This window comes from Ochotona curzoniae, unplaced genomic scaffold, assembly GCF_017591425.1.
Source record: "Ochotona curzoniae isolate NIBS_2020 unplaced genomic scaffold, NIBS_Ocur_1.0 scaffold_1852, whole genome shotgun sequence".
NCBI lineage: Eukaryota > Metazoa > Chordata > Mammalia > Lagomorpha > Ochotonidae > Ochotona > Ochotona curzoniae.
In genome coordinates this window covers 3,480,349-3,495,028 of record NW_024467087.1, presented here as the reverse complement: position 1 = coordinate 3,495,028, position 14,680 = coordinate 3,480,349, and positions in this window count along the sequence as shown.

The following is a 14,680-nucleotide window of genomic DNA, read 5'->3' as shown; positions in this document are numbered from 1 at the left end:
AAATTTATTTCAATTTTATTTGAAAGAGAGATAAAACACAAGTAGGAGACAGGTAAATATGCATCCAGTGATTCATTCCTCAACATCCCACAACATCCTCGTCTGAATTAAGAAGGAGCCAGGAGCCAGGAACTCCATCCAGATCTGCTACATAGGTGCTTTGGAACCAAGTACTTTTTTCTTTTTCTTTTTCTTTCTTTTTTTTTTTTTTTGTAATTTTCATTACAAAGTCAGATATGCAGAGAAGAGGAGAGACAGAGAGGAAGATCTTCCGGCCAATGATTCACTCCCCAAGTGAGCGCAGCGGACCATCAGAAGCCAGGATCCTGGAGCTCTTCCAAGTCTCCCACACGGGTACAGAGTCCCAAGGCTTTGGGTCATCCTCGACTGCTTTCCAAGGCCACAAGCAGGGATCTGGATGGGAAGTGGAGCTGCTGGGATTAAAACCGGTGCCCATATGGGATCCCGGGCGTGTTCAAGGCAAGGATTTTAGCCGCTACGCCACAGCGCCGGGCCTGGAACCAAGTGCTTGAACTATCATCTATTGCCTTCGTAGGGTTTGCATTAACAGGGAAGGTGTGTTTAAAGCAGAGCTGGGATTCCAGCCAAAGCACTCCGCAATGAAATAGGTGCATCACAAGTGGTATCTTAACCACTATAGCAAACACACCAGTTCTCATTCTCGAACACAATGCATTAAAACCACTTTGAGGAGGTAAAGAGAGACAGTTCTGTACTCCCAACAAATGTACAATACAGGGTCCAGTGCAGTAGCCTAGTGGCTAAAGTCCTTGCTTTACACGTGACTGGATCCCATATAACTGCTCCACTTCCCATCCAGCTCTCTGCTTGTGGCCTGGTAAAACAGTCAAGGACGGCCCAAAGCCTTGGGACCCTGAACCCATGTGGGAGACCTGGAGGAAGCTCCTGGTTCCTGGCTTTGGATCTGCTTAGCTCCGGCCATTGCAGCCACTTGGGGAGTGAACCAGTGGGCAAAAGATCTTCCTCTCTGTCTCTCCTCTCTGTACATCTGTCTTTCAGATAAAACATATGTAAATCTTTTTTTAAAAAATGTACAATACAGCAGGAGCCATTTTGAAGATACATGAAAATGGAAGGCTGCCGTCCTAACGTAGCATGCTGAGCCTCTGTGTGTGGCACCAGCTTTCCAGATGGATATTGGTTCCTGCCCAGCATCCAAAGTCAGAAAAATTACATTCCTTGGAGGCAGAAATGATGTACCCTTTTATAGCTGACAGAAAAAAATTTTACAAACATTGTCTGATTTCAATGACACAACAACTATTTAAATAGAAGATGTGGTAGACAACCAAGCTCCCCAGAGCAAAAATCAAGAAATCATCAACTCTGAATTTAGGGGCAGAAGGATGTGCAAGCGTATCTGTTTACCTGATAGACTCACAAGCATCCTGAAGGGACCCTGAATGACTAGGTTACGAGCAGACAGTGGCCTCCCAATTAGGCAAATAATAATGACAAACGACAAACCTCTCAGACTTCTAAGCAGTAAGGGATGTTTGTATTGGAAAATGAGTGTGTAGGCAAATACACTGCTGGTATATCAGTGGAAATCAGAGGGAAAAAATGATTCTGAGTATCCAATGATGTTGTACCATTCAGTATCCCAGGGACACTACGCCAACCCTCTGGAGATAGTAGACTATAGGAAAGAATAAGTTAAAAGAAGCATGCCACTCAGGATGGTAGGAGAACTGAAACCTGTGGGAAAAGATCATACAAGGGACTTACTGTAGCACCTCACTTTTCTTCCTGCCATTCAGGGCGATGGCTATTGGAAACAGTGGAAGAGGAGAGGAATGCTCTGGCATGAAGGTGTGTGGAGTTCATCACATAAAACTTTTAAAAGCAGAAATACAATTGATGTATAAAAATGCCTCAAAGTAACCTTGATCATGTGTTGGAGCCTAGACGAGATCCATGATGACATCTGAGAAACTAGAATTTCTGAAATTCTATAGAATCTCTTGAGAAAAATGCCTAGGGGTAGAGGACTTCACTGGTATTTTCCTGTGAAGCTAGTTGGCTAGAAGCTAGCTAGATCTTTCTAAACAGGTGTCCCTCTTAATGGAAATATGGGACTAAGAATTTTCAGTTGCATGAGAATTTGAGTGATAGATATTTTTCTGGGAAAGGTCCGCGATTCCTGTCAATGACAGTAAGTGAAGAGGCCAGCATAGTAGCACAGCAGGTTAAGCTACCACCTGAGAAGCTGGCATCCCATTTCGTTGCCAGCTAGAGTCCTAGCTGCTTCATTTTTAGTCCAGTCCCACATTAATGCTCCTGGGAAGGCAGTATAAGATGGCCCAAGTGCTCTGCACCTACATTAGAGACCCTGATGAAGCTCCTGACTTCTGGCTTCAGTCTAGTCCAGCCATGGTCACCTGGTCAATGCAGCCATTTGGCCACTTGGGAAGTGAACCAGTGGATGAAAGATTCTCTCTCTTTTCCCCCCACCCTTCTAACTCTGCCTTTAAAATAAATAAATCTTTAGTTGAATCTTTACACAAAATAGTACCTCTATCAAAATCTTAGTGTTATTCTTAATAGAAAGAAAAAGCATTTTAACATTTATTTGAAACACACCCCCCCAAAATGCAAAACCCTCCAAATAGATAAAGTCTGCTTGAAGGGAAAAATCTAGAGGTATCACACTTCGTATTTCAAAATATATTATAAATATCCAATGATTTTTTAAAGTATGGTATTAACATAAAGATAGACTTATAAATCAGTGGAATAGAACAAAGAGTCTAGAAAGAAGCTTACACATTGGTCTGTTGTTTCACATAACAATGAATATATCCATGTTCCATATCAGTGTGAGTGGTTTTGATTACCCAACCCCAGCTACTGAGTCCAACTTCCCTCTAAGACAGAGTGGGAGAGGCAGAGGCAATGGTGTAAGTAGCTGGCTTCATATCTTCTATGTAACAAACCTGAATGAGTTCCCAACTGCTAGGTTTGGGTAAAGTCAGGTCCAGCAAACCCTCAACTGCGGCAGACATTTAGGACATAAAATATACACATATATTCTCATAGATGAACTGTATAATGGAGGCTAGCATATCAGGAAGTGAAGATACTTCACAGTATGCATTTCTACTCCCAGCGAAACATTTAGATATGCCTTAACAATATGATGCTAGTTTTTTTTTTTTTTTTGCCTTTGTCTGTATCTGTAATTCCATGGTGCATGTGGCTAGCAGAATACTGAACTTGTAACTCTTGCAAATGAGATATATATACTGCTGTAATAACATGTGGGGGGATTGTGGGAAGCAAAAACAGGGAGAAGGTGGAGGGAAAGGTGGAATCTCCATACCTATAAAACTGTAACATGCTGCACAATTCCAATTCTACAACATATCTAAATTAACCCAGAGAAGCAGAGAGTAGAGTAATATTTAGTATCAACTGGGAGGAAAGTAAAATTGGCAGCTTTTGTTTAATGGGTATACTGTTTCAGTTATACAAAGTGAATGCATTCTAGATATCTGCTGCTCAATAAAAGTCTTTTGCCTATAAGTAATATTCTATTATGCGTACAATTGGGGGGGAATCTCATGTGAGATGCTCTTAAAAAATGGCGAGCACAAGGAAATTTTTGGAGGTGATACACACACACCATTAATTGTGTTTCAAGTCCAAAATAATCAAATTAAATACATTAAATAGGTACAATATTTTGAATGTCAATTATGCTTCAAGGAAGCTCTTTAAATTTTGAAACAAAAATATTAACAAATCATGTAATATTAGTCTTCTGGATGATGAAAAGTAGATAGATTCAATAGCACAGAGAAGCTACAAAGAAATGAATTCATGAATCAAATTCCAAAATAAAACACTGAAGAAGGCACCTGATACAAGATTACTAAGAGCTTTGGGGAAGAACAGAGGGATGTAAACCATCAATGATTTAACAGCAACACCTTTCCTGACCTAAACTAGCACTTACGTATTGAGAATGAAAGAGCTTTGTGAGATCAAGGCAAGACTTGTGAATAAAGACATCATCCCCATTCTATAATTTCCCAGTCATTTTGTACACATCATTTTTGCACCATTTACCACACTGTGTCAGCAGTTATCTACTTACACTACTTTCCTTTTGGTTTCTTCCTTTGAAAAACTTAGGGAGTATGTTTCTTTGTGTGTTTTGGACACTGCCAGTACCTCTATAGAGCCTTGCCTAATGCATTTGCTGAACAAATAAATAACAGAGTAAGTGTTCCAATGCTAAGAAAAATAGATAAAGGGTTCATAAAATTAAAAAAAAACACTTAACTGTGGAAATAATGAGCTTTATGATGGGAGCACCATAGGCCATTAAAGTACAGATAAAAAATGCTCAACTGGAAGAATACACAGACCATGTAGAAAACTAACATTTTAACCAACAAAGACTGTTTTCGAAACTTTTCAAAGATTTCAGAAACAATCTATTATTTTTAAACCACTGTCATTCCCGGCACAGTGATGCTTAAAAGAAGCTTCTAGGAAATCAATAACAAGACAGAAGAGTCGGCTGACTAGGCTACCCTTGCAGCAATCATTACTTTCTTTTCCTCCTGGAGACTGAGATAAAAGCTGCCATATTTAGTGCACAGTTCTACTGTTATTCTTCCTCTTCCACTTTATGCAGAATTTCCTCTGAATTGTTGGGGAAAATCTTTAAATATCCAAGAAAGATGTGAATGGCTTAACAGCCAATACACAAACCAATATACAAGAGCCTTTAGTCAACAGAGTGGCAGGGCAGCGGGAACAGCAGAGCAGAGAGAGCAGTGCAGTAGCTTAGCAAACTAGTACTGCACCTGCAGCACTGACATCTCAAATGGGCAGTAGTTCATGTCCTGGCTGCTCCACTTCTGATCCAGCACCCTGCTTATGAGCTTGGAAAGCAGCAGACGATGGCCAGGTTCTTAGGATCCTGCACCCACATGGGATATTTGATCATTTATGTGTTTGTTGATGAAAGCAGTGATGTTTTAAAATGTTAATCTATCAAAAATGTAATTTTATCACTATTTCAGAACTGCTGTTAGATGAATCTGATTGAAAAGCATTGTCCTTGGACAACAGAATTGAAAGAACACATTTTTATTTACCAGGCGTTTGGTAGTAAACTGTCATTTCACAACTGTGGAGTAGCAATAGCTTTGGATTTGCTCAATTCTGGCCAGTGTGACCATTTCGGGAGTGAACCAGTAGATGAAAGACCTCTGTCCCTCCTTTCTCCATAAAATGTCTTTCAGATAAAAATAAATACGTATTTTTTAAAAGAATATCCATGGATCACTTTGACGTGTGGAAAAACAGTTCAGTATCTCCTCTTAGCCACAGTGCTAGTGGTCCACAATAATGAACAGGTATTATTGACTCAGCAACTACAAAACAAGTGATTGCTTAATCTTATAGTATAGCTTAGAGGCTGTATTACTGCATCATCTAGATAAGACAAGGAGAAGCAATTGTCAGTCAGCCTCCATGCCCCATGGGTCAAGGTTTCACCCAATTTGGCATTAATTCCTCCTCATTTCCATGCTGTGAGTGCATGGGTTGTGTGATTTCTGAGCCACATCATGATTCAGCACCAATAAGATGAGGGGGGAATTCATTGGATTGTACCTGCTAAGCCGGTACTAATATGGTCTCCTCAGAAGTTGCTGAAATAGCAAGGTATGTTGAAGAGATGTAAAAGAGTTGTCAGGTGTGTGCGGTAGCCTAGCCTTGCCTTGCATGTGCCAAGATCCCATATGAGTGCGGGTTCTAATCCCGGCAGTCCCGCTTTCCATCCAGCTCCCTGCTTGTGGCCTGGGAAAACAGTTGAGGACAACCCAAAGCAATGGGAATCTGTAACTATGTGGGAGACCTGGAAGGGCTCCAGGCTGCTGGCTCCTGGCTTCAGATTGATGCAGCTGTGGCCATTGCAGCCGATTGGGGAGTGAATCATTGGATGGAAGACCTTCCTCTCTGTCTGTCCTCCTCTCTGTATATCTAACTTTTCAATAAAAATAAAATAAATGTTTTTTAAAGTATAGTTTTCAGGCATACTCAAAGTAACATCTCATACTTATGTGGAAATATATGGAGAAAGTGAGGAGGACCCTAAACTGACTCATTGTAGATACTTGCCAAATCAGCTGTCAAAGTCTGAGGTTATAACTCTGACCTGCATGGGTAAGTTTAAAATAGTCTTTTGGAACAACTAAGGTGTCATGATTAGAGACTGGATTGAAGATTTTTTGTTAGATAATATTCATTTTCTCTTGAGTCAGGTAGGTCTACAAATCCATCTTGATATACTCCAAAGTTTAATTCATAAGAACATTAAAAATAATATTCTTACAAACAGCATGAGAAATAAGGGAATGAAATTAATGGACTCTCTTCAGGTGATATCAACCCAGCTTGTGTTTGCACAACATGGTGTTCCATGACTGGAACACATGTAGAGACAACAGAGTACAGTTAGACGGAACGAATTGCCACGGCAGAGAAGATGGCCTTTTTGGATCAGCAGGATAGAGGAAAGTGTTGTCAGTTATTCAGCATATTCCGAGCCATCCCATTTAGTCTAATCCAGGCTTAGTTAAATGATTTTTTAAATATTCTTGAGGAGTCTCTTGTGAATACAGATTATGAGCAGCATGCTAATCAATCACTGGCCATGCCTTTCTGTCATGGACGGTATTATCAGTAGATCTAGTATCAGTGTGAGCATTTGAGGGATGCAAACATCACCAAGTGCTGGTGTCAGGTGTAAAATTACTCTTTAATATGTTTATTATCCTGATTGGGAACTGGTAGTGATGCATCTTGAGTTTGGTAAGAATAACTGTATTATTTCAGTGTCTTCATACAGTAACTTACACAATTCTTCTCTAGTAAATATTCTCTTAACAATGTGCATTCAGTGAATGTTTAATGAATGTGTACTACGTGTCAGCCCCTGAAAAAGGTGTGTTGTTAAGTATAAAGATAAGGAAAAACAAAGCCTTGATTCTCAAATTGGTCACAGGCTGTGGAAAGAAAGACACCTTCATATAACCAGCTTTAATTGAGGCAGGAAGAGCTAGCACTCATTCTGTGCATCAGGGCTTCATCACTAAAATTATGGCAGTGTGAGCTTCTAAGTGTCACACAAACCAGGTAACTACAAATCATATGCAACACTGTTTTGTTCAACTCATGGTTCCCAATTCTTTTTCAACAGATTTTTTTTTCTTTTTTATAGAAAGCAGCATGGGCATCTGTCACCATGCTCACTTATCTAAAATAAAGCCTAATTAACATTAAAGCAGAAGACTAAAAGGGGAACAATCCGGCAAAGGGATTTCTGATCTCACAGAGAACAGCAAAAAGAAAGCTTTAAAACCAATTACAATATTATATGCACAATACTATCTTTATGCTAGTATCTTTAAGCTATGAAATACTTTCAATAATTTATCAACTGGTACTATGGGTTGCTATCATAGTATCTAACTGCCTCACATGTCTTAAACAATGACTATCCAAATAACTTCTGTCTCCATCCAAGTGTTCTTATTTTTTCCTTCCATTCTAAGACTCCAATTGTGCTTAAGAATTGCCATGGAATCTTGTTAAAATGCATATTCATTAGGTCTGGAATGTATATTCATTAGGTCTGGAATCTATATTTCTAACAAGCATCCCAAGTGATGCTGATTCTATTAGGTCCAAGGTCCAACACCCTCAGTGGAGCAAGGATCTTGACAATCACACCATAAACACGAAGGATATAGCTAGTTTAAGACATGTTTTAAAATACACTAATTATTCATCATAGCTAAGCATTTGTGCATCTTGACATCAACTCAGAAAAAAAAAACTAGTGATAACTTTATCTATTACTAAACTATACAATGAGTTGGCTCTGGTCTATCGCAGGGATCCCTTGAGCAGCTTCTAATCATGAATCTCAGAGAAAGATAATTTGACCAAGATCACAGAGACAGAATGGGTATTCAAATTCACTTTCACGCTTTCTATTATAAGACGGTGTTTCTTATTATACCAAGAATAATCAAGAATATTGAATGGGTTGCAAATTGCTGAGTAAAACCATAAAATAGCTTTATTTTTTATACCAGTGTAACCATTTAAATCACTCTTCCAGACCCACCTTCCCATATGTAACAGTTTTTCTGCCAATTTCTGGTATTGAAGAACTGTCTAATGTATTTGTATTTTTCAATTTAATCTAAATTAAAGCTTCGTCTTACTATCAACTTTGAACTCTTCCATTTGTTGCTGAGGTCAAGCAGGACCTGGGCTCTATAGCTCACAGTGTGATAGTGTTCATGGGTTATTTCTTTCTTTGCTCTGTTTTATATTCTTTGAGACATGTTCTGTCACTCTGTGGATGGGAATTACAAAAGGGAGGAAAATAAGGATGCAAAATGATCTGTTCACAAGGATACTTCAAAAAAAGTTCATGGAAAAAAAGCCTTTCTGTTGCTGTTCTAACATTATACTTCACACAACATCCTTCTCCCAGAGCTGTCTCTGCAGCACACAGGGAACATGTCCTTTCCAGTGGAATGTAGGCACATATCGAAACATAGCATCTCCCTTGCCTCAATTGGGATCGTGAAATATCACCATCATAAGGAAGACAAGCCCTCCCACATCTCAGCCCTGTTCGCTTTGCTGTCAGAGGCAGCTGTAGTCTCTTTTCTGCCATTAGACCATTTTGTGCTATGGCCAATCATGTAACTCTTTATACCTAAATTTCAGAGGATTCAAGTTAAACTCTCCGAAGAAGTAAACCACTGTTCTCTACTCTATTCCCATCAGATGCTCAAAGTGCCCTTAACTGGGTTAGTTTTCATGTGGTAAAGATCATCCTCTCCTAGTCCAAACTCTGTCTTTAGATATTATTTTCTCCCCATTTTTATAAACTTCTAGGAATCACCTGAATCCATTGTACATGGAAGTGATTCGTGAAGTATTAATTTAAACTTTTTTGTTTTTATTTTTTATTTCATTTATTTCATTTTATGACACAGTTTCATAGGCTCTGGGAGTCTTCCAGACCCTCCCAAAAGCCCTCCCCCATGTCGGATTCCTCCATATTGTTACAGTAGTACAGTTCATATCCAGTCATGATTCCTTCATTGCAGGCATGGACCACACAGACAGTGCAGCATCTTATTCAGATAAATTCAACAGTTTCATTGGGAGATCATCCCTGGTCTGAAAGTAGAGCTGGCAGAATACCATCCCCTCCAATGAAAAGACACTACACAAATTCAACAACAATTTACAACATCATGAAGTTAACTGACATGGCATTGAGTGACCAATATATGAGAAATGCAAGTTCTTATCCACATCCTGTGACTATTTCATTGACATCTCAATTTTAGTATATACACAACTGGCTGCTATACACCTTAAAATGGTTATAGGGTACTATTCAGCTGCCTTGTGTCTATTTTCATTTTTATGTTTAGCAGCTTATAGTATTCAAGCGTGATTTTTACTGAACTTCATGAATTTTAGGATAGTCCAAACTGGGTTATAACTCTAACAAGCCATATGTTAACAATTGAGGAGCAGAACAGTTTTAGGGGGGGTGTGCAGAGAAATCTTCAATACCTTAGGAAGGAGTAACTGGTCTTTGTGTCCTACCTAGTAAAGTATATGGGAGTCCTAGCTGACTGTTTGCTGTCTGTTCTAAGCTTTCCTTATACGTCTCTGTCTATTTGATCTAATTTCTTTTTTTTTGGGGGGGGGGGGGAGCCTCTGGAGCAACCCTTGTGGCCATTGCAAGAGAGAGAGTGGGGATCCACAGTTGGAAGTAAGGACCAGCGAGCGCTCCTCTCCTGAGCCCCAAAGGAAATTTACTGTTTTGCCAAAAAAAAAAAAAAAAAAAAAAAAAACTCCCAATATTTTACAGTTAAACAATTAGAATTCTTTTTTTATTTTATTTTTATTGGAAAGGCGGATATACAGAGAGGAGAGAGAGAGGAAGATCTTCCATCCGATGATTCACTCCCCAAGTGAGCACAACGACTGATGCTATGCCAATCCGAAGCCAGGAGCCTCTTCCGGGTCTCCCACGCGGGTGCAGGGTCCCTAAAGCTTTGGGCCGTCCTCGACTGCTTTCCCGGGCCACAGGCAGGGATCTGGAAGGGAAGCGGGGCTGCTGGGATAGAACCGGCGCCCATATGGGATCCCGGGGGGTGCAAGGCCAGGACCTTAACCACTGTGCCACCGCTCTGGGCCCAACAATTAGAATTCTTAAGATCAATTATTAATTAAACATATTACTCAGAATTAATTTAGCTACTTTTCTGTAAGATATTAGCATGGAAAAACCAAGTACATTTTTAATTTAAACAATGATTCCAATTTTAAATATAATTGATATATATTTTAAAACATATCATGTACAATAAAACAAAATTACAGTGATAAAGCCTTTTTAACGTTTTATTACAGGACTTTCAAATTTACAAAAAGTTTCAAAGTAGTAATATAAAGAGTTTCAAAATATCTCTTACCCAATTTTCATTATTTACTTTCCAAATTTCTTTGTCACATTTAGAGAGCCATGCCTATCTTCTCGTCCTGGAAACTCCTTCAGTCCAGCTCTACCCTGCCTCTAGTAATCAACATGGTCTCCTCATATTGTGATTTTTTAAAAAGCAAAATTTAACTCCAACAAATGAGGGGAAACATGTAGTGTTTTTATTTTAATTTCTGTATCTAGCTTATTTCACCCAAAATAGTGTTCTTTAAATGCCATCATTTTTCTGTAAATGACAGGATTTCATTAATTTTTATGAATTAGTAGTATTCCATAGTGTGTATATCACATTTTCTTTATCCATTCATCTACTGATGGACACTTTGTCTGAGTTCATATATGGCTATTTTGAACAGTTCAAATCATTCAGTGATTTCACATCTTTGAATATAGACTCAGAAGTGAGACTGCTGGATCATATGACAAGTCTATTTCTAGTTTTATAAGAAAACTTCATGTTGTTTTTTACAATGGCTGTACTGATTTTCATTCTAACAGTATATGGCAGCTACTCTTTCTCCCCTTTCTACCCTCATCAGTGTTTACCACTCCCTGACTTTTGAATAATAGCCATTCTAACACGTGTGGATGAATATATCTTATTATAGTTTTAATTTGCATTTCCATGATGGCTAGTGATGAGCATTTTTTTTTCAGATTTTATTGACCCTTTATATTTCCTTTTTAAAAAAAGTTGGAAATAAAGAAGACATTTATTTCTCACCATTTCATTGGCTGGGGAGTCCAAGAGCAAGTCCATAGGGCTGCCCAGTATCAGTATGCAGCCTGGCATCTGGTTGCTACCTCCTCCACTAGGGGACCTACAGGCAAAAGGACCAAATCCTGCACAAAATCTGTTGCAGAAGGGCCCTGATCCCATTCACCCAGAATGAACCCTCCTCTCCTGATTACATGTGAAAGGTTCCACCACTCAATGGTGATCCCTTCTATTTCTACTTTCGAATACTGTCTATACACTCCATTCAGGTATTTTGTCCATTTCTTAAGTGGATTATTTATTTTGTTGTCAGGCTTTTTGAGTTGCTGATATAATCTGGATAGCAACCCTTTGTCAGCTATGTAGCTAGCAAATATGTTTCCAATTCTATTGGATGTCACTTCATTGATTATTTCCTTTGCTGAGCAAAAGCTTCTGAGTTAATATAATCCCATCTGCCTAGCTGTGCTTTCATTGATGTGCCCTTGGGGACTTAACAAAGGAAATCATCATCACCTAAATAGATGTCTTGAAATAATTCCACTATGTTTTCTTCTAGTGATGTCATAGTTTAAGGTTTTACATTGAGGTCTTTGATCCATCTTTTGAATAAAATAAAAACAAAACAATTTTAATGTTGGGAAATAATTTAAAGATCATTTCTAAAAGATACACACGTGGCAAATAAGCAAACAAAAAGATGTTCATCATTTGTCAAGGAGATGCAGGATGAAATTTTGATGAGAATACAGAATTGAGTAGCTCTTTTTAAAGACAGTAACAAACGCTGCTGAGAGTGAAGAGCAACCGATTTTGTTGCATTGCTGGAGAGTATACAGAATGGTACAGCCATTTCCTTAAGCTTTCTACATAAGGAATTCTCACAGGCTCGATGATACAAATACAATTATAAGTCCCCTTATGAAGCAGAAATGTAGAAAAAGCATAGATTTTAGGGCCCGGAGCGGTGGCGCAAGTGGTTAAGGTCCTCGCCTTGCACGCCCGGGATCCCATATGGGCGCCGGTTCTATCCCAGCAGCCCCGCATCCCTTCCAGCTCCCTGCTTGTAGCCCTGGAAAGCAGTCGAGGACGGCCCAAAGCTTTGGGACCCTGCACCCGCGTGGGAGACCCGGAAGAGGCTCCTGGCTTCGGATCGGCATAGCATTGGCGATTGTGCTCACTTGGGGAGTGAATCATCGGATGGAAGATCTTCCTCTCTGTCTCTCCTCTCTGTATATCCACCTTTCCAATAAAAGTAAAATTAAAAAAAAAAAAGAAAAAGCATAGATTTAGGATCAGATTAACTTGTTCAAATGAGCTACACAGGAAATCATTGAACTAGTTTTCAAAATTCATGTATTGTTATTCCAGGAATGAAGTAGGGATAAGAAACTGAATCAGAGAGAAATCTTATTGAAATATTAAAACAAGCTATTCTGGGGAAGTTAGTTGCTGCTTGGGACTTACACCTCATATGAAAGTGGAGGTTCAAATTTCAACTATTCTTCCATGGATCCAGCTCTCTTCTAATTCTCAAGAACCTGAGCGCATGCCACCCATGTGAAAAGCCCAGATGGAAATAGTGGCTCCTGACTTTATCTGGCGCACCCTTGAGTGTTGCATATAGGCAAAAGATCACTCTCTCTCTCTCTGGATTTCAATTAAATAAATATTTAATTTAATTTTTATTTTATTTTGCATTGATTTATTTGAAAGGCAGAGTGATAGAGATATACATACACAGTCAGTTCTTATGCCTTAGTTCTTATTGATCCAGTATATTTTCTTCGACCTTTTAGTATCAGCTTCTTAATATCTTCTCTCTCTCTCTCTCTCTCTCTCTCTCTCTCACACACACACACACATTCCAGAAAACACCTTTTAGAACTTTATTACTTTAAATTTCATAAAATAAAATTAAGCATTTTAAACGTGCTGCTCTATGTTTTCACAAGTGCATGAAGTTGTCTAACCATCATCACAGTCAAGAAACATTGACATCATCCCAGAACATGCCCTCGTCAAATCTCTCTCCTATCAGTAATGTCTATCAATCTTTGATGTGTTCTCTAGCATGGCAGTTTAAATGTTTCTAGTACATAACACACATGGAAGCTTACAGTGCAGTCTTTTAAGTTGGACATTCAAAATAATGCCTCTGAAATTCTTCCAAGTGTTGCATTTATCAATAATTCATTCTACTTTCTTGCCAAGCAGCATTCAATTGTATGGATATACGAAACTTTGCTAATCCATGCACTTTGTTGAAAGGGATCTGGATGGTTATAGGTTTTAAAAAGTTATGAATAATGTTGCTACAAACTGACATGAGATGTTAGGTAAAAATAAATTTTCACTTGTCAGGAACTGAATAGCTTCACCACAAGGTAACCTTTTAAAACACTGGATAACATTTTTCTTGTAAAATGGTTACAGTATTTCATAGTCTTATGGGCAATGCAATAAAATTCCAGTTGCTCTTTATCCACACCAGCATGTGTCTTTAAAAAATAATTATTCTTTTCTTAAAAATTTATTTGCTGAAATTTTTATTGGAAAGGAGATTTACAGAGAGAAAGAGAAACAGAAATATCTTCCTCTGCTGGTTCACTCCCCAAATGTCTGCAATGGCCAGACCTGAGCCTATCTGAAGTGAGGATCCTGGAACTTCTTCCAGTTTTCCCATGTGAGTACAGGGTCCCAAGGCTTTGAGCCATCCTCCATTGCTTTCCCAGGCCACATTCAGGAAGCTGGTTGGGAAATGGAACATCCACGACACAAACAAGCAGCCACATGGGTTCCTGGTGCGTGCAAAGCGAGGATTTATCCACTGAGCCATGTGCAAGGCCTAACAACGATTATTTTAATGATTGTATAGTAGTAGCTTTTGTTGAGCTCTTGTATTGGACTTCGGCTATTTGAAACTCTCTTGATTTCCTAAGATGTCATACGGCATACAATATCGTACCTTAAGTACAGTTGTTAGAATACACTTGTCAGATATATTTACAAACTTTAAACAATACATAAGTTTTCACCTTGGAGCTCATTTCTTTCAAAGTTCATTCTTATGACTCAGGCTTCATTTTTAGTAGAGGAAAAATAGAAACAAGGCAATGTTTATAGTTTGGAAAATAAGTTTTGGTATATGCAAGTAATGTAATACTAGCTAAGCAATAACTTATAATGCAGAAGAAAAGTCAATTACCTTATAGGAAACAATCTTCAGGTTTTAAATAAGTTTGAAATGTTTCAAGGCAGATCATATGTGACACTATTTTCTTTATTATTAGGACAGAAAATAAGCTCCAAGCATATATATGAAAATCCTTCCAGTGTTTATTTCTTTATATAGG